The sequence below is a fragment of the Telopea speciosissima genome, chromosome 5 (assembly GCF_018873765.1).
Source record: "Telopea speciosissima isolate NSW1024214 ecotype Mountain lineage chromosome 5, Tspe_v1, whole genome shotgun sequence".
NCBI classification, from domain to species: domain Eukaryota; kingdom Viridiplantae; phylum Streptophyta; class Magnoliopsida; order Proteales; family Proteaceae; genus Telopea; species Telopea speciosissima.
Window position 1 is genome coordinate 38,021,283 of NC_057920.1, and position 22,502 is coordinate 38,043,784.

The 22,502-nt window shown below is 39.9% G+C and overlaps 1 long non-coding RNA gene across 1 annotated transcript; it reads right to left on the minus strand.

Annotated features, from left to right (window-relative positions):
- Positions 1 to 258: 258 nt before the first annotated feature.
- On the minus strand, positions 259 to 21,918 carry LOC122661024. The gene is made up of 3 exons (XR_006332816.1): positions 21,907 to 21,918; positions 4,851 to 4,856; positions 259 to 333 (listed from the first exon to the last, which is right to left on the minus strand). It is a non-coding gene; the product is annotated as an uncharacterized LOC122661024 (long non-coding RNA).
- Between the last annotated feature and the right edge of the window lie 584 nt (positions 21,919 to 22,502).

The following is a 22,502-nucleotide window of genomic DNA, read 5'->3' on the forward strand; positions in this document are numbered from 1 at the left end:
CTTAACCCAATGACATACTTTGCGGGAAGTGTAATAAGTTCTTGGAAAAAAGAGGGGGTTATGTAATGACCAAACGAGAATGGATCATCTGCATGTACCAACAGGTGAACGTTACATCTCAGAGCCAATCACATTTTGATTTGGTTTCCATAAAAACCCCTCCACCCCTTGTTAATGGCAAAAATAGGACAGGTGGATGGCTCTCACATGTACATTCATTTGTTGGTACTCTGACCAAACAACCCAGCTGTTGGATGCCCCTGTGTGCTACAATTTACAACCTCCAAGTGGGTTAAAGTCGAGGGAAGCTCTGGGAGTGACTCAAGCCCCGTGCTCAGCATTCTTAACTCCATTGAACTAACCAAAGAGTTCTGATTACCAATAGACTCAGCCAACTTGTTTGGTAACTCACACCGAGTGAGAGAAAGCCTTTCAAGAGAACAAGGGAAGAATTATAATTAATATATTTAAACACTAATGTGCCTTTGATTAATTAGCATCAAGCCCATAATAGTTTAAATAAATCAATTACTAATTAGCAAATCTCAAAAATACCCCTACATATCAAATATGCACCAACCCTCCTTTAAAACAACATCTCCATCATGGAATCTAGGGCATGTACACTAGTACTGCCAAACCCCAATCCATGGTATATGTCCGTATCAGAGTGTCTGTGTACGTGATCATAATCTGCAAAAACAATTTTGCAAAATCATTTATCAAAAGTGGTACAGGATCCTAATTCTTATCCGACCATCCAACAGACTAACTCCCCTTGATGTTCCTCAATCGAGCAATGGAGACCATGTTGAGTGACTCTTTCACTCACATAACATTTATGTATTCCCAAAATACCAGCTATAGTTCTCTTGAACCGCAGTCATTTGGTAAACCAAAGAATACACTCACATCATGTAGTGACAAGGCCCTCTCAGGTATTGGGTCTCGCTGACACATGTCTATCCCAAACTTACATCTGGCAATAATACATGAGGGAATCAACAAAGTAAGATTCTTCACCAAGACACACATCAACATGTGAGTACTTGCATTCGTACCCTAACATCAAACATGTCTAGGCATACCCAATGCAATGACCATATAATAAGGGCTGCCCTAACCCAAACCCTAGTCGTGACTACCAATTTAAAGTAAAAACGTATGGATATTCATTGCTCAAAACTTTATATCGCATGTGAGCAAATTAAACAAAAATATATGAAAATTTTAATACATAATAAATCGGGTCGAACCAAAATGAACCGGGTTTTATGGACTTATATTTTCAACAATCTCCCACTTATACATCAAAGCCAATTCCCCATACATTTTAAACCCATGCCTTTCGTGTGTTTCTCAAACACTCCAAGGGATAAACCCTTCGTCATGGCATCTGACACATTCTCAGTTGTGTCCACTTTGGAGATACTCATGTTGCCCTGCTGGATAATCTCCCTGATAAGGTGATACTTCCGCTGCACGTGTTTATTCCTCTGATGAGCCCTAGGCTCCTTTTCTTGTGCAATTGCCCCTCTCTTGCCACATAACAGGGGATAGGGCACTTGACAATGTTAGGGACCACCTCCAGATCTGATGAAAACTTCCTTAGCCAAACACCTTCTTCTACCACATCACAGGCTGCAAGGTATTCCTCTTCAATAGTGGAATTGGTTGTAAACTTTTGTTTTGCACTCCTCCATACAATGGCACCTCCACCCAATAAGTAAACCATCGTAGACGTGGATTTTTTGTCATCTTTATTGATTTGGAAATCTGAGTCAGTATACCCTAGAACCGATAACTGATCACATCCATATATCTAAGAAATAATCCTTAATCTTCCTCAGGTACATGAGGATGTTTTTCACATCACTCCAATGCTCTCATCTGGGATTTGACTGATAATGGCTCATGATCGGGCTGTAATTATGCATTGAATATCTATTTAATTGTTGGTTCCAATTTCAAATCTTTGGTTTAATTAATTCCATGTTGCTATGTAATTGTGATTGCAGGGTGTTACAGGGTCATGCGCATAAAAGATGCTGAATGGAAGGATTTGATGCAATCTAGGCACTAGTCTACCCATGAATCGACTCACATGTGATCAAGGGCGAAATGGGAAAAAGTTTCACTGAAGGCCCAACGGCATTGAAGAGATTTCACCTCAAATTAGAAGTATGACTAAGAAATTGGGCAACAAAGGAAAATCAAGCACAAGGGCATAACTATAATTTTAGAAAATTGGGAAATTTTTAGAAGATATCTGATAGTGGGCTCATATCATTCAGAACATTAATTGGAGCAACTATAATTCTCGAATTGGGTCCAGCTAGGGCCAGAATGGAGAAATATTTTCAAAAAGAGGATTTTGACCAAATTTAGAATTTAGGTTGATTTTTAGATTTAAATAAATAGGTTAAATTCTCTCTCCTTCTCTAATTCCATCTCTCTCTCTCTTCCCTATTTCTCCCTTCCACAGTTCCCATCTCTCCTCTAACTCCCCACCATATTTTCTCTTTCCATCTATTTTAAAATCCTAAAATCCCATCTATTCTCTAATTCTTCCACATGTCTATCTCTCCTCCATCTCTCTCTCTTTCTTCTCTCACATGTTATCCACATTCCCGTCTTTCCTCAAAGTCTCCTAAATTCTCTCTTCCTTAAATCAATCCCAATCTCTCTTTCCCCTAAATCCCTCTAATCTCTTCATGGTTTTCCATCAATTAAAATCCCAGCTCTTCTAAAATCTCTGGGGATATATTCTTTTTTATTGTTTTTTAATCTCTCCCTTCCATCCATGATCTATATAGCAACCCCTTCCATCTTCCACCATACTCCTTCTCTTCTCAATCTCTTTTCTTTTTCTTCACGTTTTATCTTGGGAGCCCAAGTGGAGAGCAGCCTTGCCATCACCGTTTCAGGAGCTTCGTCTTCATTGCATTACAGCCCCATCACGAACCAACAACTTCATCCATCGTTGCAGCGCTCTAGCTCTCCACTTGCATTTCATCACCATGGAAGATCACCATTGCTGCCCCTTATTGATTAGTCCTATGAGTAGCTAAGTATCTTCTGTCTTTAGGTGTAGATGAAGCATTGAATTTTGTTAATTAAATTTATGGATGATACATTTGATTGTTTGATGTTAAGACTTATAATTTTATTTCATTAAATGTATTTTATTGCTAAATCTAGTTTAGAGGATTTGTTTCTGTGATTCATCTTCTCTATTCAAGTAATGGTATTCTTGTGATTGTAATTGAAATCGATGATAGTCTATAACTGATCGAACTAAGCGTGCTAAGCCAAAAGCGAAAGACAATAGTGATCGACAAGATAGGTTATAACTAGGTTGAATTGCAATTTATCATTCTGTGGTTTCATTAGGCTTGCAGCTGTAATGAACCGTAAGTGTATGCTATAAATTAACTAATGAATCAATGTGGATTCGAAAAGTGAAGACAGTCTCTCTCTTTCATCTCTCAAATTGATTTTTAGTATCCCTTATAGTTAATTAAATTATTACTTTTTATTTAGTTTAATCAAAACCTGAAACAACTATATTTCATCCTTAGCACTTTAGCCTTCTAGTTCCCCGTGGATTCGATCCCTACTTACCACTATTCTATTAGTTCTAATTAGGGTTTATTTTTTATCACATAACGACACGATCAAATTTTGGCGTTGTTGCCAGGGAACCGAAGCACGGTTGCTAAGATTGATTTAGTTGTTTCGTTTTAATTTGTTTTAGTTTTAATTTCAGAATTACTCTTTTTATTTTTTTATTTTTTTTTAGTTTAATTTTATCTCAGCCTAAGTTGCTTTTGTTTTGTTTTGCAGGCAGCCCAGTTTGTAGAGCAAGGAAGAGTGCGCCATTTTCAACCCAACTTGTTGAACTTGCGTTCATCCCTCTTGCACATTTTTTTCCATTCTTTTATTTTGTTCTCATCATTGTTAAAATAGAATTTAGTCTCCCTTCCCCTTAAGATTATATGTGTAATTTTCTTTTTATTTTTGTAATTGGTTCTTCATTCTTAGATGCAACGAAGTTCAAGTGAGGATCGATCTTCATTGGAGGTAGGCGTTCCTATTTCTTCTATTTGATTTGCTTAGTTTAGTTTTATGATGTCTTCCCATCTTGGTTGTGAGTCTTCTTGTCGTTAGTTTTCTTTTTGTAGTTTTTAGTGTAGTTGATGCATGGTCGTCGTTCTTGTCAACCTAAATTGATCGATCTAGACCCTGAAATTGAAAGAACTTTAATTCTAATTTGGAAAAATAAAAGATGGCAGAAGAATGCCCATTGAGTGAGCACTTCACTTCCTCGACTTATACGTCGACCTCATGTATTAGGATTCCTGTGATTCAGGCAGCCCAATATGAGATGAAATCTAGTGTTATTCAGATGCTCCAACCTTTTTATGGACTTAACAAAGAGGAACCGTGTAAGAATCTTGATGAATTTTTGGAAATATGTTCCGCAGTTAAAATTCAGAATTTTTTAGATGATGCCCTTAGGTTAACCCTATTTTCGTTCTTGCTCAAAGATAAAACCAGAATTATAATTAATAAATTTAAACACTAATGGGCCTTTAATTAATTAGCATCAAGCCCATAATAGTTTAAATATATCAAATCCCAGAAATACTCTTGAATATCAAATATGCACTAACCCTCCACTAAAATATCTCCATCATGGAATCTAGGGCATGCACACTAGTACTGTCAAACCCCAATCCATGGTACATGTCCGTATCGGAGTGTCTATGTACGTAATCGAAATCTGCAAAAACAATTTTGCAAAACCATTTATCAAAAATGGTACAGGATCCTAATTTATATTTGACCATCCACTAGACTAACTCCTATTGATGTTCCTCAATCGAGCAGTGGAGACCATGTTGAGTGACTCTTTCACTCACATAACATTTATGAATTCCTAGAATATCGGCTTTAGTTCTCTTGAACCACAGTCATTTGGTAAACCCAACAATACACTCACATCATTCAGTACAAGGCCCTCTCAGGTATTGGGTCTCAGTGACACATGTCTATCCCAAACCTACATTTGGTTGTAACATATGAGGGAATCGACAAAGTATGATTCTTCGCCAAAACACACATCAACATGTGAGTACTCACATTCATACCCTGACATCAAACATGTCTAGGCATACCCAATGTGACGACCATATCATAAGGGCTGCCCTAACCCAAACTCTGGTCGTGACTACCAATTTAAAGTAAAAACAAATTGGCATTCATTGCTCAAAAATTTATATCGCATGTGATCATATTAAACAAAAATATATGAAAAGTTTCATACATAATAAACCGGGTCAAACCAAAATGAACTAGGTTTGATGGACAAACATATCCAGGTTTAATGGACAAACATATCCAACAATCTCCCCTTTGTACATCAAAGCCAATTCCCCATACATTTTAAATCCATGCCCTCCATGTGTTTCTCAAACACTCCAGGGGATAAACCCTTCGTCATGGCATCTGACACATTCTCAGTTGTGTCCACTTTGGAGATACTCACGTCGCCCTGCTGGATAATCTCCCTGATAAGGTGATACTTTCGCTGCACATGTTTGTTCCTCTGATGAGCCCTAGGCTCCTTTTCTTGTGCAATTGCCCCTCTGTTGTCACATAACAGGGGATAGGGAACTTGACAAGGTTAGGGACCACCTCCAGATCTGATAAAAACTTCCTTAGCTAAACACCTTCTTCTGCTACATCACTGGCTATATGGTATTCCGCTTCAATAGTGGAATCAGTTGTAGACTTTTATTTTGCACTCCTCCACATAATGACACCTCCACCCAATAAGTAAACCATTGCAGTCGTGGATTTTCTATCGTCTTTATTGATTTGGAAATCTGAGTCAGTACACCCTAGAACCGATAACTGATCACATCCATATACAATGAAGTAATCCTTAGTCCTCCACAGGTACTTGTGGATGTTTTTCACAACACTACTGGGATTTGACTAGTAACAGCTCACCATCCCTACCGCATAGCAAATATCTGGTCTCATACATAACATAGCTTACATAAGACTCTCTATTGTAGAAGCATTGGGAATCCTCCTCATCTCTTCAATGTCCATCTGAGTCTGAGGACACTGAGATTTGGAAATATTAACTCCATGCCGAAAAGGAACACTTCCTCTCTTGGAGTTCTCCATACTGATTCTGGCCAGAACTTTATCTATATAGGATGCTTGTGATAGGCCTAACATCAGTCTTTGGCGATCTCTTACGAGTTTGATTCCTAGGATGTAGTTGGCCTCTATGAGATCTTTCATCGAAAAAGTTATGGATAACTACTACTTAATCGATGTAAGAAACTCTACATCGTTTCCGATGATCAGTATGTCATCTATGTATAGAATTAGAAAACACACTACACTCCCACCGAATTTTTTGTAAACACACGGTTCATCCATATTTTGATCACAGCCAAATGATTTGATTGATTGATCAAACCTAATGTTCCAACTCCTAGAAGCCTGCTTCAGCCCATACATAGACCATTGCAATTTGCATACTTTGTCTTCTTCCGCCAAGGAAGAGAACCCCACTGGCTGTGCTATGTAGATATCCCCATCGAGGTATCTATTTAGAAACGCAGTTTGCACATCCATATGCCATATTTCATAATCAAAGTACGCTGCGATTGCCAACAAAATCCTGATGGATTTCATCATTGCTACTAGGGAAAAGGTCCCATCATAGTCAATACACTCTTTCTGGGTATATCCTTTTGCCACTAGTCTCGCTTTGAACCTTTCAACTTTTCAATCAGGGCCCTTCTTCCTCTTGAATATCCATTTGGATCCGATGGGTTTTACCCCAACTGGTAGATCGACTAGAGTCTAGACCTTATTGGAATGCATCGAATCCATTTCAGAGTGCATTGCTTCCAACCATTTAATGGCATCAACATCCTTAAGAGCCTCAAAGTATGTTATCGGATCATCATCCGACTCAATCAACATCATGTGGAACTCTTCCACTATTTTCTCATCATCTGTGAGAAAACCTAACCTTGTGGGTAGTCTAGATATCCTCCCACTACGTCGAGGTTCTTGAGCTGTTGGGGTTTCAGTGGGTATGTTGCTTGGTCTCACTTCAGGGAGTGACATTTTTGAGTTATCTAGTAACTCCTCAATAAATACAGGTTCTGTCTTTATAGTGAGTGTTTCCTCCTCAAGGAAAGTAGCATGTTTACTTATAATGACCTTTTTGTCATTGGGATCATAGATGTAATAACCAATGGTGCCTTTGGGGTAACCCAAGAAATAGCATCTTAATGTCCTGGATTCCAACTTATCTATCTATTGTTTACGCACATATGCGATGGAACCCCATACTTTAAGATGTTGTAGAATTGGCTTACGCCCTCTCCACAATGCAAAAGGTGTTTTAACCACAACTTTAGTTGGAACCCTATTCAAGACATAAATTGTCATATCTAGGGCAAACCCTAAGAAAGATAGAGGTAGCTCACTATAAGTAAGCATACTCCGAACCATATCCAATAGAGTTCGATTGCACCGTTTGGAAACACCATTCTGTTGTGGTGTTCCAGGATTTGTTAGTTGACTAACAATCCCCTGTGTTGTGAGACTCTCAGTAAACTCTTTCGACAGATATTCTCCTCTGCGATTCAATTGCAAGGACTTGATGCATTTATCCAACTATCTTTCGACTTCGGCTTAGAATTCCTTAAATTTCTCAAAGGATTTCAATTTTCTACGCATTAAGTAGACATACCCATATCTCGAATAATCATCGGTGAATGTTATAAACTATTTAAAACCATACCTAGCTTATATATTTATGGGTCCACACATGTCAGTGTGTATTAACTGTAACAAATCTATGGCTCTCGCACCTTTATTACTAAAGGGTTTCTTCGTCATCTTGCCTTGATGGCATAACTCACATGTGGGAAAGGATTCAACTTTTAGACTTTCCAGAGGTCCATCCTTTACCAACCTACTGATTCTGTCACACCCCAAACCAACCCAAGGAGGATTGGGCAAGTGACCCGGAATGTATAACAACATCCGCCAAATCTCTATGATCCAGAAGCAATTTATAACTCACAAACACACACACCCATAACAATGGACAAAATAAATTAGAGTGCAACAAAAACTAAAGCTTATCACATTGTTCCTTGTTCCATACCATCACTTATTCATGTAGTCAATACTTTTCTAACCAATACCTTTACAAAAATACAAAAGAGGGCTACAACATTAAGTGCCCATGTAAGCTATACAAAAGAAGGGGTTAGTAGATCCTATCTACCCAAAAAGAATCCCTAAAAGGTTAGATTAGTAAGATGCCCATCCCTTAAGGATCATCCTCAAGGGTCATCCGTGTTACACTCGCACCCCAAATATCCCCTCATCCCCCAGGGCAATCCAGACCTTACCCAAAGGGTAATGCCTTATGGCCATGGTCAACACTGATGACCTTGAATTGAAATTACCATAAAAAGAATCCCCTTGAAGCCCTAGAAGTGTGGGCCAAAGTCCCGCAACTTTCCTTGAAGTTTGGGCCATGATAGTAGCACCGGAGTCACGAACCGACTCACTCAAACTGAATCCACTCGACGATCCACCCGTGCTGTCAAAAGCCTTTTTGGATTATTTTCCTGTGGGACCCACACCCTCATGTCCTGGATATCCTAATTGGACCCTTGGGCTAGATGAACCCCTACCCTTATCATTAGATGGTTAGTTGGACCATGAAAATGGGCCCACAAGGCTTAACTTAGGTGAATAATGGGTTTTATACACCCTAGCCTAAACCAAACAGACCTTAGTGGACTATTAAGTCCTATGGATTTAGGGTGCACCCGAAACATGACCTAATGGACCTAATGGGTGTGGCTAAGGCCAAACAAGCCCTAAGACCAAACTAAAATCCATTTAAAGACCTAAGGGCCACTAAGTGATTGGGGGTACCTAAACCAAACACACCCTAAGGCCCATCTAACCCCTTAAAGGATAGGAAAACCCCTTTCTTTCACTTACCTCTCCCCCTCCCCAAAACCGTGGAGGAGAAGAAGGAGAGAAGAAGGAGAAGTAGAAGTAGGAGAGGAATAGGAGGGGAAGGGAAGAAGGTGGAAGCCATACAAAGATGGCTGGTAGCTCCACACCTCCTCCCAAGCTGGCCAGACCCAAGGGAGAAGAGAAAGAGGAGGAGAAGAGATGGAGAGAGCGGATGGAAGAAGGAAGCTTACCAAGGTAAGCTCCCCAAACCGAGCTCTCCCCCATTTCTCTTTGATTTTGATGGTTTCTTAAGCTAGGGCTAATCTAGGGTTCCATTTGGGACTCAAGGTGAAGCTCAACTTTAGTTGGGAGCTCTAATGAATGATGACCTAGGCCTCTAAGTGTTGCAATTATAGCTATGGCTAATGAATCCAAGGTTTGAATCTTGAAACCCAACCCTTGGACCAATGTGAGACCCAAACCTTGTAGGATCTTGGATCCATAAGGTGAGCCTAGGACCTAGTGACCTTAGGAAGGCTTAGACACCTCCCCATTGTCCCTGAGAGCTAAGGGAGCTCCAAGCTTCAAGCTGGAGCAAAAGCCCTCTAAAATCTCAAAAGAGACTGCCGACGGATGAACAATCGGATCCATCTATTGTGGTACCGCCTCTCAGTCCTCCCAATATAAACCCTGTGTGTTGTCCTGAGCAAACGAAGGCACGGATTCACTCTGTTTGCCTCCGCCCGAACCCTATTGCACTCGGGTCTGTCTCAGGAATTGAACGGATGCAGGGGCGGACCCAAGAAGCACATCCGCCTGATCATCCACTCCCTTTTATGATTGCCTCAAGTGTCGAATGGATCAACGATCGGATTCAACCAAGAAGTTTCATCGTGGGTCCACTCGCTCTATTTTCACCTTTTGGCTGAACGGAGTCAGGGGCGGATTCACCTCTGCTCAGACCGCCCGTGAGTCTGCTCGTGCTATCTTGGTTGAAATCTGACTTTAACCTTATGAGCCTAGCATGGGACCCTTCTATGCATACTATAATGATTGTTTTTGTATTCCTAGGCTACCCAACTCGATGGTTGGCGGGAAGCCCAGGTGAGATTCATGTCAATCACACGCGGCAGTGCCCGTGTTAGGTGAGTGGGTTCTGGGTGACTTTATTGGGTTTGAATATTATATAATTATCAATATTAAGAATGCTAGGGTATAATTATAAGCATGGTGCGCATTGCATTTTGTTCAATTATGAACTGTTGTGAATGTAATAGTATACCCACCATTGTATCGGGCTACGGTGCTAGGTGTGCCGGTACCAGAACCCCAATTTATTTAATTATGAAAACTATTGTATGTCATCCTGATATATATGGAATGGGACGTTGATGCACCCGGAATACCTCTCGGGATGATAGGACTTGCATATAGTATATCTGCGGCTAGGATGCTTGTTCCCTTATGCTATAACCCTTGCCAACAGGGGATTATATGTTGGATAGTCTGAGCGCCTACGGTCTGTAGAGGTGGGAGAGGCCAGGGCAGGCGTAGTGATGGCTATCGGGGTTTGCCACTAGGTGGTCATGATGGCTTCTACTGACGCAGGTCCCTTCGTGATAATTGAGGTTTCACTGGGGCGATAGGATAAGTGACCCTCAGTGTCTCCTGAGTTATCACAGTAGCATACACTTGACCGATAGATTTGTGTGCTAGGTGAAAAATGAATCTAACATTAGCATGCATCATTCTGCTTGATATTGATTGTGTGATGTATGCGCATTCCCCTTTGCTCCCTCACTAGCTAGTGTAGCTAACCCCATTGCGTAACCCCTTTTTAGTTGTTATGCAGGAGGTACTACTTAGATGAGCACCGTTGGATGCAAATTAAGTGGAATCCGAGGCTGTGAGTTGGATGTAGATGTACACCCAAGATTGGTGCCCTTGTGGCGGTTATTCATTATTTTATTATTTTCTATCTTCATTCCACAATCATGTATAAACTGGGTCTATTTATAGGAAGAGTAATGAGTGGTTACTTATGGTAAAATTGTAATATGTATTATCATTAGAGAATCGATGCTCTATAATTTCACATGATTTAATTTAATTTTGCTTCCGTGACTCTGTATCTGGAATGGTATATTTCCTTTTGTATGTTCCTACCTGTTATCAATATGTGATGACAGGGTGGACTGTGGCTCGGGACACTGCATCTGCTATCCTTGTAGGTGTTGGGATGATGTGTAATTATCCCAGTCATACCTCTATGTGACAAAATATCTTACATCGAGATAGGGGCGTGACAGAGTGGTATCAGAGCAATGATGCTCTGCATCGACCATGGTCTAGTGTAACCTCTTGATTTACTCTCCACAATTAGGTTCTAAATAAAAAACTTCAAAAACATAAATGACTGTGTGCGGACATAGGAAGAAGACTGATTGGAGTGAAAATAAGAACCTAGAAGGATAATAGGTAACATAGAATTTAGGATTTCAAACATAGGCTGTTGGTTAATAATTATGTAATTCCTTGGTTGAGTCCTAAGTAGATATTAGCTGGGTAATTATATACTATAATTCATCAATGATAATGAATTAAACATAACCAATCCACAACAGGCCACAATGATCTAAACAAGAGAAATTAAGCAACATATATAGATATGTATATATATATATATATATATATATATATATATATATATAACTAATTACAAGTTCCCAATTGTTCTAAATTCCTGCTTGTGCATGATTTTGCCCATTCCGACCCAAAACCACAAGATTCCACCTGTGCCAATTCAAAACATCTGATTCGTTCCATCCCACATTAAGAGTACATTCATCCACCACAATGAAAGTTCACAAAAGTTCACCAATCCATCTGATCAGAAGAAAAGAAAGGAGAGAAAAAGTTAAAAGGGAAAAACTAAAGGAAAAGAGCAAAATAAAGGAGTTCCACAAAGATCCATCAAAGCCCGGATAAGCAAGAGTTGAAATGAAATAATTTCAAAGGACAGCTGGAAGAGGACTGAGCTAAGCATGTGCACCACCTCTACCACCACGACCCAGGAAGGCATTAAGATCATCCATTCCTCGCTCTATGCCCTCCAGTCACCGAGTATGATCAGAGAGATACCTCTTAACATCGTCGAAGCCATCCGCCATCCTCAAGTTCAGACACCGAATAGCCATCATAATGTCACTACCTCCCCCAGGTGCATAAGAAATACCTGCTACAGAGGGCCCTGAGCCCATAAACTCCAGGTCATCATCACTATCATCCTCATCCTCCTCCCTGGCCCCTCTGCCATCCCCATACTGCACTTGCTCCCCTGGACTGTCATAATCATAATATAAGTTCATCTTCTGCAGTGCATTGAACCCAATAGGTCCCTCAGTGCATTTTCCCTTGGGTTCATGGTCTAGATCAACCCCAAGGAATAAGAAAATCCTGGTAAGCAGTCGACCATAGGACAGAGTGTTGTTTCGGGCAGGATTCATCACTGCGCGGGCCATGTGCTATATAACCACGTGAGGTAGACAGATGGGCTGGCCAGTGTATAGGGAATGGGCCAAAACTGTGGACATCAGAGGAGGAAGAGTGCTATGAGCCTTGGAAGGAGCCAGATTGGTCCTGGCTATAAAGATTAGAACCCGTTGTGAAGGAGGAAATTTGGAAAGATCTTCGTTCTCCACGAACCTATCATTGGAGAGAATCTTAAACAATTATCGCCTCTCATTTGGAGGAAGACACTGGTCCGGATGACTACCTGGAGGATAGTATACCCTCTCACCTTCTGAGGGTACACTGAGAAGAATCCCCAACTCTGATGCAGTGAAACCAATGGTAACTCCCTTCACAAAGGAAGTCAGCTTGTACTCATCATCTTCCTCTTTGGGCAAGACCAAATTTGCATAAAACTCTTTGACCAATGTGGGATAATAGAAGTCCAGCTGAATGAGCATGTTGGTCCACTGTAGTCTCTCAAACCTAGCCCCCACCTTGTAGGCTAAAAGCTCCTCTACTGTGACATCTCTCTTTACAAGAATCCTCCTATTAAAGAGATGCTCCCTGTAGATCCCTTCGATCTTTTCGGAGGTGAATCAGTGTACATTATAGGCCGTAGGAATAGCTTGCACCATGGCCAGGTTCCTCTTCCTACACGCAAGGCACCACCAAAGAAGGATGATAAGTGTAAGCCCAATTAAAGTGATGGCATACAATTGGCAAATTAATTATAGTGATAGAATGCTTAAAGGATATGGAGATAATGAGAAGAGAAGGATATATATGGTGAGGAAATCAAATATGCACATGTGAATGATGAGACTGTTGGGGTAAATTCCACACATCATCCATTATGGTTTTGATGATAACAAATAAGTTAGCTGTACTAACCTGTGTTATATTATATAGAGAGGCTTTATAAGAGATGAGCATCAAGTAAGGGGGAGCATGTAAAAGCTTGATGCACCAGGACAAAGATTTCAAAGAATGTTGTGAAGTGAAGGACTACTTTCAAGACTTCTATTCAAGTAACTCTTTGAGATACAAGACTTCAAGAACTTGTTTATTCTTTTATCTAGTTGTATCATAATTTAAAGTCACAATTGATGTAATGCACAAACATGCATGCATTCATTTAGATGAACTTTAGGAGGTTTAAATTAAATCCAATCCATGTGACCAAACCCAATTGGAATCATCCAAGTAAGTCCAATAAAGGACTTAACAAATTTCAGCAGAAATTTGGTGAAAAGGTATACCGGATAAGGAAAAGGCATATCGGATCAGGTGAACCGGCATACCGGATCAATGTTACAATCTCAGGAAATTGCCTGCAGTAGCCTTCTAGCCCACGTCGGATTGTAATCCAGCATACCGGATCATGAACCGGCATACTGGATCAATAAAAGGCTATTATAATTTGACCGTTATTCCTTTATTGAATAAGGAAAATAGGTGATCCGGCATACCGGATTGGAATCCGGCATACCGGATTATATATGGCTTTTGGAATCCGATCTTAATTTAGATTCCTAATTAAATTAAGCCATCTAGCCTATAAATACCCACTTGTTTAAGGCTCTAAACACCATTGCAAAACATTATTAAGAGCCTCCAATACAAGTGACTTTCATGTGAGAATTCAAGCATTCATTCAAAGCACACTCTCTCATAAGCTCCTTCACTTAACATTAAGCTTCAAAGTTGAAAGGTAGCAAACTCTACTAAGGTTGAGCTAATCCTAATCTTTAGTATTTTTTATTTTATATAGTAGTTTGAGTCCTCTTGCTCGGAGTCAAGATTGGTTGAGTCCTCTTGTTCGAAATCAAGAGTAGTGTTGAGTCATCTTGCTCTCAACCAAGATTTGTACGAGTTTTCTTGCTCATACTCAAGATTTATTTTAGTGAAATTCTCTCTAAGGTGAGAGGAGTGGATGTAGGCAAGTTTTGGCTGAACCAATAAATTGTTGTGTTATCTTTGTAATTTTAATTGTCTCTTATTGATAACTTTTTTATTTTCGCATAAGTTATTATATTCCACTACCTTCACCTATTCACCCTCCCTCTAGGTGAATTCACATTTGATATCAGAGCGGGAGCTCAAGACCGTGATTTTTTAATCCAATTAAAAGTTTTAAGACCATGGGATCCTCTGTCAATCGCAAGGTTGAAGGATATAACATTACCCGACCTCACTTCTTTGAAGGTGAAGGATTCTCTTATTGGAATAATCGCTTCAAGAACTTCGTGTGCACCAATAATATTGATGCATGGGAAGTAATTGAAAATAGACCAAATTCTATAGACAAGCCTAAGGAAGAGTGGACCCCAGTTGAAAAAGCAAAGATGCAACTCAACTGTGTAGCTATAAGCTATATTCAATGTGCCTTAGGAGAAAAAGAATATAACCGGACATGTATGTGTGACTCCGCTAAGGAGATGTTTGATAAACTTGTTATTTATGAAGGTACTTCTGAAGTGAAACAATCTAAAATTGATATGTTAGTTAATGAATATAAGTTGTTTAAAATAAAAAATGATGAAGACATATATGCCATGTTCACTCGCTTTACTAACATTGTGAACAAGTTGAAAGGTTTAGGAAATGTTTATTCCAATGGTAAGAACGTTCGAAAGATTTTAAGATCTCTCTCAAAAGAATGGAGACCCAAGACTACAACAATAATGGAATCAAAGGACATCGACAAGCTAAGTCTAGATGAACTGTTGGGATCACTCCAAACTCATGAGATGGAGCTCAAACAAGACACCAAAGAGGATGAGCCTAAAGAACCAAAGAAGAAAGTTGTTGCATTCAAAACCTATGACATCAGCGATGATGATGAAGAACTCTCGGATGATGAAATTGCCTATCTATCCAAGAAGTTTTCAAGATTCTTAAAGAATAAGGGCAAAACTTCATGCAACAAAAAAAGATTTTCCAAGGACCAAAAAGGTAAGAATGTTTCTAAAGATAATACTGACTCTTCTTCAAAAGATATTGTGTGTTATGAATGTAGGAAACCTGAACATTTTAGAGGAGATTATCCTAAAATGAAGAAATACAAGAAGGCCTACAAAGCTGAACACACCTCTGATTCAAGTGATGAAGAAGCATCTCAAGAAGAAGAAGAACAAACTAATTTGGCACTCATGGCTACTAAAGATGAAGAAACCCAAAATGTGGTAACCTCCACTTCTCCTTCTCATAAGGATAAGGACTTTTTAGAATTGAAAGAAGCTTTTGAAAACCTCTACCAAAGTAGCATGGAGTTAGTTACTACTAAAAAGAATCTCTTAAAAGAGATAAATACTCTCAAAGACCAAAATACAACTCTAACTTCTCAAGTTAATAACATAGAAAAAAAAAAAGAGAAATTGTGTAAAGACTTAGAATCTTTTATTAATGGTAAAAAGAATCTTGATATTTTATTTGAATTTTCATCTAAAGCACCTTTCAACAAGGAAGGGCTAGGCTATGATGTGAACATGAGTTCAAAGCAAACCCAAAAGCCAAGTTCAAGTAAGATAGCAAGCAAGGGAGCAAAGAAAAATAAATACTGTAACTACTGTAGAAAGAAAGGACACTCTCTTGAGAAATGTTACTCAAGAAAGAAGAGCCCTCAATTTAGTAAACCCAATCCTAAAGGGAAGACTCCCTATATCCCTCAAATTATTGTATGAAATAATTGCAACAAAAAAGGACATACCATCTGGGAATGTTATCACATGAAGCAAACTTTCCACCATCCTAGAAGACCTTACAATGATCAAAACAGAAGGAGTCATCCAAAGGTGCAAAGACCTACTAGAACTCCACCTAAGGTGCAAAGATCTTGGAACCCCCAATCATACCCAAATTGGTATAGTAACCAAAGGGTAAATGAAAACCAAATGGTTTGGAGACCAAGAGGATTATATGATACTGACATTGAAGGACCCAATATACAATGGGGACCAAATTTTTATTAAGTTTTTTCTTTCTATCCCCGCTTTTTGATAATGCTAAAGGGGGAGAGAAATGGGGAGATAAAGTTGTAGTTTATCTTTTTACAATAAATTGTCTTGATATTATCTCTTTATATCATTTGATACTATTTATTTGTCATCATCAAAAAGGGGGAGATTGTTGGGATAAATTCCACACATCACCCTTTATGGTTTTGATGATAACAAATAAGTTAATTATACTAACCTGTGTTATATTGTATAGAGAGACTTCATAAGAGATGAGCATCAAGTAAGGGGGAGAATGTAAAAGCTTGATGCACCAAGATTAAGATTTCAAAGAATGTTGTGAAGTGAAGGACTACTTTCAAGACTTTTATTCAAGCAACTCTTTGAGATACAAAACCTCAAGAACTTGTTTATTCTTGTATCTAGTTGTATCATAATTTAAAATCACAATTGATGTAATGCACACACATACATGCATTCCTTTAGATGGACTTTAGGAGGTTTAAATTAAACCCAATCCATGTGATCAAACCCAATTGGAATCATCCAAGTAAGTCCAATAAAGGACATAACAAATTTCAGCAGAAATTTGGTGAGAAGGTATACCGGATCAGGAAAAGGCATACCGGATCAGGTGAACCGGCATGCCGGATTAGTGTTACAATCTCAGGAAATTGCCAGTAGTAGCTTTCCAGTCCATGCCGGATTGTAATCCAGCATACCGGATCATGAACCGACATACTGGATCATAATCTAACATACCGGATCAATAAAAAGCTATTATAATTTGACCTTTATTCCTTTATTGAATAAGGAAATTAGGTGATCCGGCATACCGGATTATATATAGCTTTTGGAATCCGATCTTAATTTAGATTTCTAATTAAATTAAGCCATCTAGCCTATAAATACCCACTTGTTTAAGGCTCTAAACACCATTGCAAAACATAATTAAGAGCCTCCAATACAAGTGACTTTCATGTGAGAATTCAAGCATTCATTCAAAGCACACTCTCTCACAAACTCCTTCACTTAGCATTAAGCTTTAAAGTTGAAAGGTAGCAAACTCTACTAAGGTTGAGGTAATCCTAATCTTTAGTACTTTTTATTTTATATAGTAGTTTGAGTTCTCTTGCTAGGAATCAAGATTGGTTGAGTTCTCTTGCTCGAAATCAAGATTGGTTGAGTCCTCTTGCTTGGAATCAAGAATAGTGTTGAGTCCTCTTACTCTCAATCAAGATTTGTACGAGTTCTCTTGCTCATACTCAAGATTTGTTTTAGTGAAATTCTCTCTAAGGTGAGAGGAGTGAACACAGGCAAGTTTTGGCCGAACCACTATAAATTGTTGTGTTATCTTTGCAATTTTAATTGTCTGTTATTGATAACTTTTTTATTTCTGCATAAATTTTTATATTCCACTACCTTCACCTATTCACCCCCCCCCCCTCTAGGTGAATTCACAGAGAATATGAAATATGGATACCATTGGAGATATATTGAGAAGAAAAGAAATAAGATCAAATCATGTATGAAGTCTACATGAGATCCTCAGTGTGCGTAGAGATGAACAATGAGGTCAATACAAACAACATATATGCTTTTGACTATTATATGTTTCAACCAATGCCAAGCAACCAAGATATTGAATAAGATACCCCACCATGAGACAAGGATTATTTAATTGAGAAAAAGGGATAAGCATCATGAATTTTGTAAATAATCTCATAAATAGATAATGCATTGAGGTTGCACCAAGTGAATGAATTATTTGGAAAAGTAAAGGATGGATTTCAAGGATTTTGTCAACAATCATATAACCAAGAGAAGATGTTTGAAGAGAAAATAATGGGATAAATTCCTATGAGATTCTAGGGCATATAAAGGATTTAATATAAATTTGGAGGTTTCCCCAAAACATTGAGGGATTAAGGTTTTACCCAAATGTAAACCTAGAATTGTCCAAGTAGATCCAACTACACTTGACAACCATATCAATCAATCTTCAAAATGCTTGCAAGGGCCTTAAAATTATAAGGACTACAATACACAAACAAAGAATCCAACTACATAGTGCCATTGATCGATTAGGGCTTGATTTACACCCAAAACCCTAGCCTAAAATCGATTTTGGGCATGATCTTGGCATACATGGCCATGAAAGTGCAAACAAAATCAATCCAATAACAACTTTGGCTTACCCATGCCCAATCCTAGAGGGAAAGGAAGAAAGATAAAGAGAGACAAGCCAAAGTTCTGCAAATGGGAAAATAAATATGTAGGGACAAGCAAATCCTACAATGGGAGAAGAAGGAATTGGAAAAGAGAAAAGAAGAACAAGAACCTTACCTTGAGAGTGAGAGAAGGAACTTTGAGGCTTGAGATCATAAGAAATCCACCCAAAGGAGTGCTAGGAAGCCCAACCGAAAACCTTGTAGAGCCCTCTCCCCTTGCGGTTGTGATTCCCCTCTTTGGAGCCAAAAGTGAGTTTTAAAACTCACGGCTCTGTTTTGTTAAAATTTCACAAACGGAAGAATGAACGAAACCACTTATCGTGACTCCGCCCGTTGATCCGCCCCATTTAGAACTTGAAATTTTTTATTTTTAGCCTGAGCGGATCCATGAGCGGATCCACATTTATGAGTTCGCCCTTAGATCCGTTCAATTCATTTCCTCTCTGCCTTTTGAACTTCTGAGAACGGACAAACGAACGGGTTCACGTTCCGCATCCATCCGTTAGTCCGCTCTCCTTATTTTTGTGGTAGAGCTACGAAAGGACCCGGAGTACTGATTTCGTTCGTGAATCCGCTCAATTTCTTTTAGGATTTTGAGCTTAGATTTTGGAGACCTTTTGACCCCACCCATGTGTGATGAATTTATGCCTATACCCTAGGTTGGACACCCTGGTTGTGTGATCCATTTGTGAGGACCACCTAAGTTAGCTAAGGCCCTAAAATTTAAAGGGATTAGGACTTATACCTGACTGAGCCAGCCAATATGAGATGGCAGGCATCAGTATACGTTGTGACTCCCCTCCTATATGAGAGAAGGAGAGTTACCTTGAGGATGCAAATCCTTAGACCCCGTTAGTGAGCAACGCAGTAGTGATTGATAGAACCCGACCTACGTGGTGTAGAGACCCTTATAGGGGTACATAGGATCCAACTTGTAGTCAGACCTGAAAGAAGGAACCACTAGGCTAGTTTGGATAGGTTAAGTTGAGTGAGCCATGGAGGCCATGTGAACTCGGAGATCATTCATGATACCTCAAGCTAGTGACGACTCTGTTTGTACTTTATGTGATTCATCCAAACCTTGTATAGACTCATAGAGGTAGTCCTACACCGTGACTTGGTTTCCAAAGAGACCTAGTATACCATACCTAGAACTACCCTGGTTCCTATGGATTGACCCAGGTTATAGATATGTCCATAGGGATGTGAATGTAATTATTAAACTTATACCTATGATTAGCGTGATAATAAATATATAATGTGTCTTATCACCCTTGTGTGTGGTAGATTATTCTCCTGAGCCACAAGTGTGACTTTAGATTGACCTTATCAGGATAACTAGTTGTACCCTGACCCTAGTCCACCAGACCATAGGTCAATAGGGGGTAAATTTACTAATGACCGGGTTGGTAGTGTTGGAACCTGTTTAAAGGAAGCAACTTACACTCAGACCATGAATGGATTGTGTGGTTCTCGAGAGAGGACTAGTATGGATTTATCCCTTGTGGGATAACTGTGGGATAGGGTTAAAAGTTGTGAAAACTAAAACTGAAGGGGGTAACAAGACCTTTTCCAACAACAGATATGAAGGGAATAATGGGTCACCAATGTGTTCCCTCCGTACTGGGAGTAACACATATGGAGGTCCCATCAATAGTCCAAATCATCTTGAAGTTGGGTTAGGTAATGAGATGACTTGAAGTAAAACCATTCAGAATGTAAACCCTGTGCTGGGAACTAGGCAGGTTAAGCCCTGCAACCCAATGGTAACTAAGAATAGTGAAGGCCTAGGTGGTATCACTTGACTTGAAAGACCTAGAGAACTTCCTGTTCTTCATGACTCAGTTTAGTGTAGAAGAGAGTGTGGTTGCCTCTGGAATGTGGTAACTACCGAGTCTTGACCCAATGGAGCTTAGGGTTACTATGAACTACACCCTTGTGGTAATAAGACCCTAGGGAAAAAGAGAATTGAAGAACTTGACCTACTGTATCAACTAGACACTACCTTACCTTGACCCGATCTTGAATTAGTTCAAGTAGTGGGTATTTGGAGGTATTGTTGTTCAACAATCCTTCGCTTTGAGACCCGGGCTGCCTCAAATTTAGAGGATGAATTTTTAATAAGGTTGGGGGCATGTTACACCCGCACCCCAAATATCCCCTCATCCCCCGGGGCAATCCAGAACTTACTTAAAGGGTAATGCCTTATGGCCATGGTCTACACTAGTGACCTTCAATTGAAATTACCATAAAAAGAATCCCCTTGAAGCTTTGGAAGTGTGGGCCAAAGCCCCATAAATTTCCTTGAAGTTTAGGCTATGAAAGCAACACCAGAGTCACAAATGGACTTACTCAAACTGAATCCGCTCAAGGATCCGCCCGTGCTGTCATCAGCCTTTTTGGATTATTTTCTTGTGGGACCCACACCTCCGTATCCCAGCCACCCTAATTGGACCCTTGGGCTAGGTGAACCCCTGCCCTTATCATTAGATGGTTAGTTAGACCATGAAAATAGGCCCACAAGGCTTAACTTAGGTGAATAATGGGTTTTATACACCCTAGCCTAAACCAAACAGACCTTAGTGGACTATTAAGTCCTATGGATTTAGGGTGCGCCCCAAACATGACCTAATGGACCTAATGGGTGTGGCTAAAGCCAAACAAGCCCTAAGACCTAACTAAAACCCATTTAAAGACCTAAAGGCCACTAAGTGATTGGGGGTACCTAAACCAAACACACCCTAAGGCCCATCTAACCCCTTAAACGATAGGAAAACCCCTCTCTTTCACTTATCTCTCCCCCTCCCCAAAATCGTGGAGGAGAAGAGACAAGAGAAGAAGGAGATGAAGGAGAGAAGAAGGAGAAGTAGAAGTAGGAGAGGAATAGGAGGGGAAGGGAAGAAGATGGAAGCCATACAAAGATGGCTAGCAGCTCCACACCTCCTCCCAAGCTGGCCGGACCCAAGGGAGAAGAGAAAGAGGAGGAGAAGCGATGGAGAGAGTGGCTGGAAGAAGGAAGCTCACCAAGGTAAACTCCCCAAATCAAGCTCTCCCCCATTTCTCTTTGATTTTGATGGTTTCTTAAGCTAGGGCTAACCTAGGGTTCCATTTGGGACTCAAGGTGAAGCTCGGCTTTAGTTGGGAGCTCTAATGAATGATGCATCACCTAGGCCTCTAAGTACTGCAATTGCAGCCATGGTTAATGAATCCATGGTTTGAACCTTGAAACCTAACCCTTGGATCAATGTGAGATCCAAACCTTGTAGGATCTTGGATCCATAAGGTGAGCCTAGGACCTAGTGACCTTAGGAAGGCTTAGACACCTCCCCATTGTCCTTGAGAGCTAAGGGAGCTCCAAGCTTCAAGCTGGAGCAAAAGCCCTCTGAAATCTTGGAAGAAACTATTGGCGGATGAACAACCGGATCCATCTATAATGGTACCACCCATCAGTCCGCCCAGTATAAACCTTGTGTATTGGTCTGAGCATTCGAAGGCACAGATTTACTCTGTTTGCCTCCGCCTGAAGCCTGTTTGCTTTTCGGTCTGTCTCAGGAATTGAATGGATGCAGGGGTGGACCAAAGAAGCACATCCGCCCGATCATCCGCTCCCTTTTATGATTGCCTCAGGTGTCGAATGGATCAACGACCAGATTCAACCAAGAAGTTCCGCTCGTGGGTCCGCTCGCTCTGTTTTCACCTTTTGGCTTGAATGGAGTCAGGGGCGGATTCACCTCTCCTGAGACCGCCCGTGAGTCCGCTTGTGCTGTCTTGGTTGAAA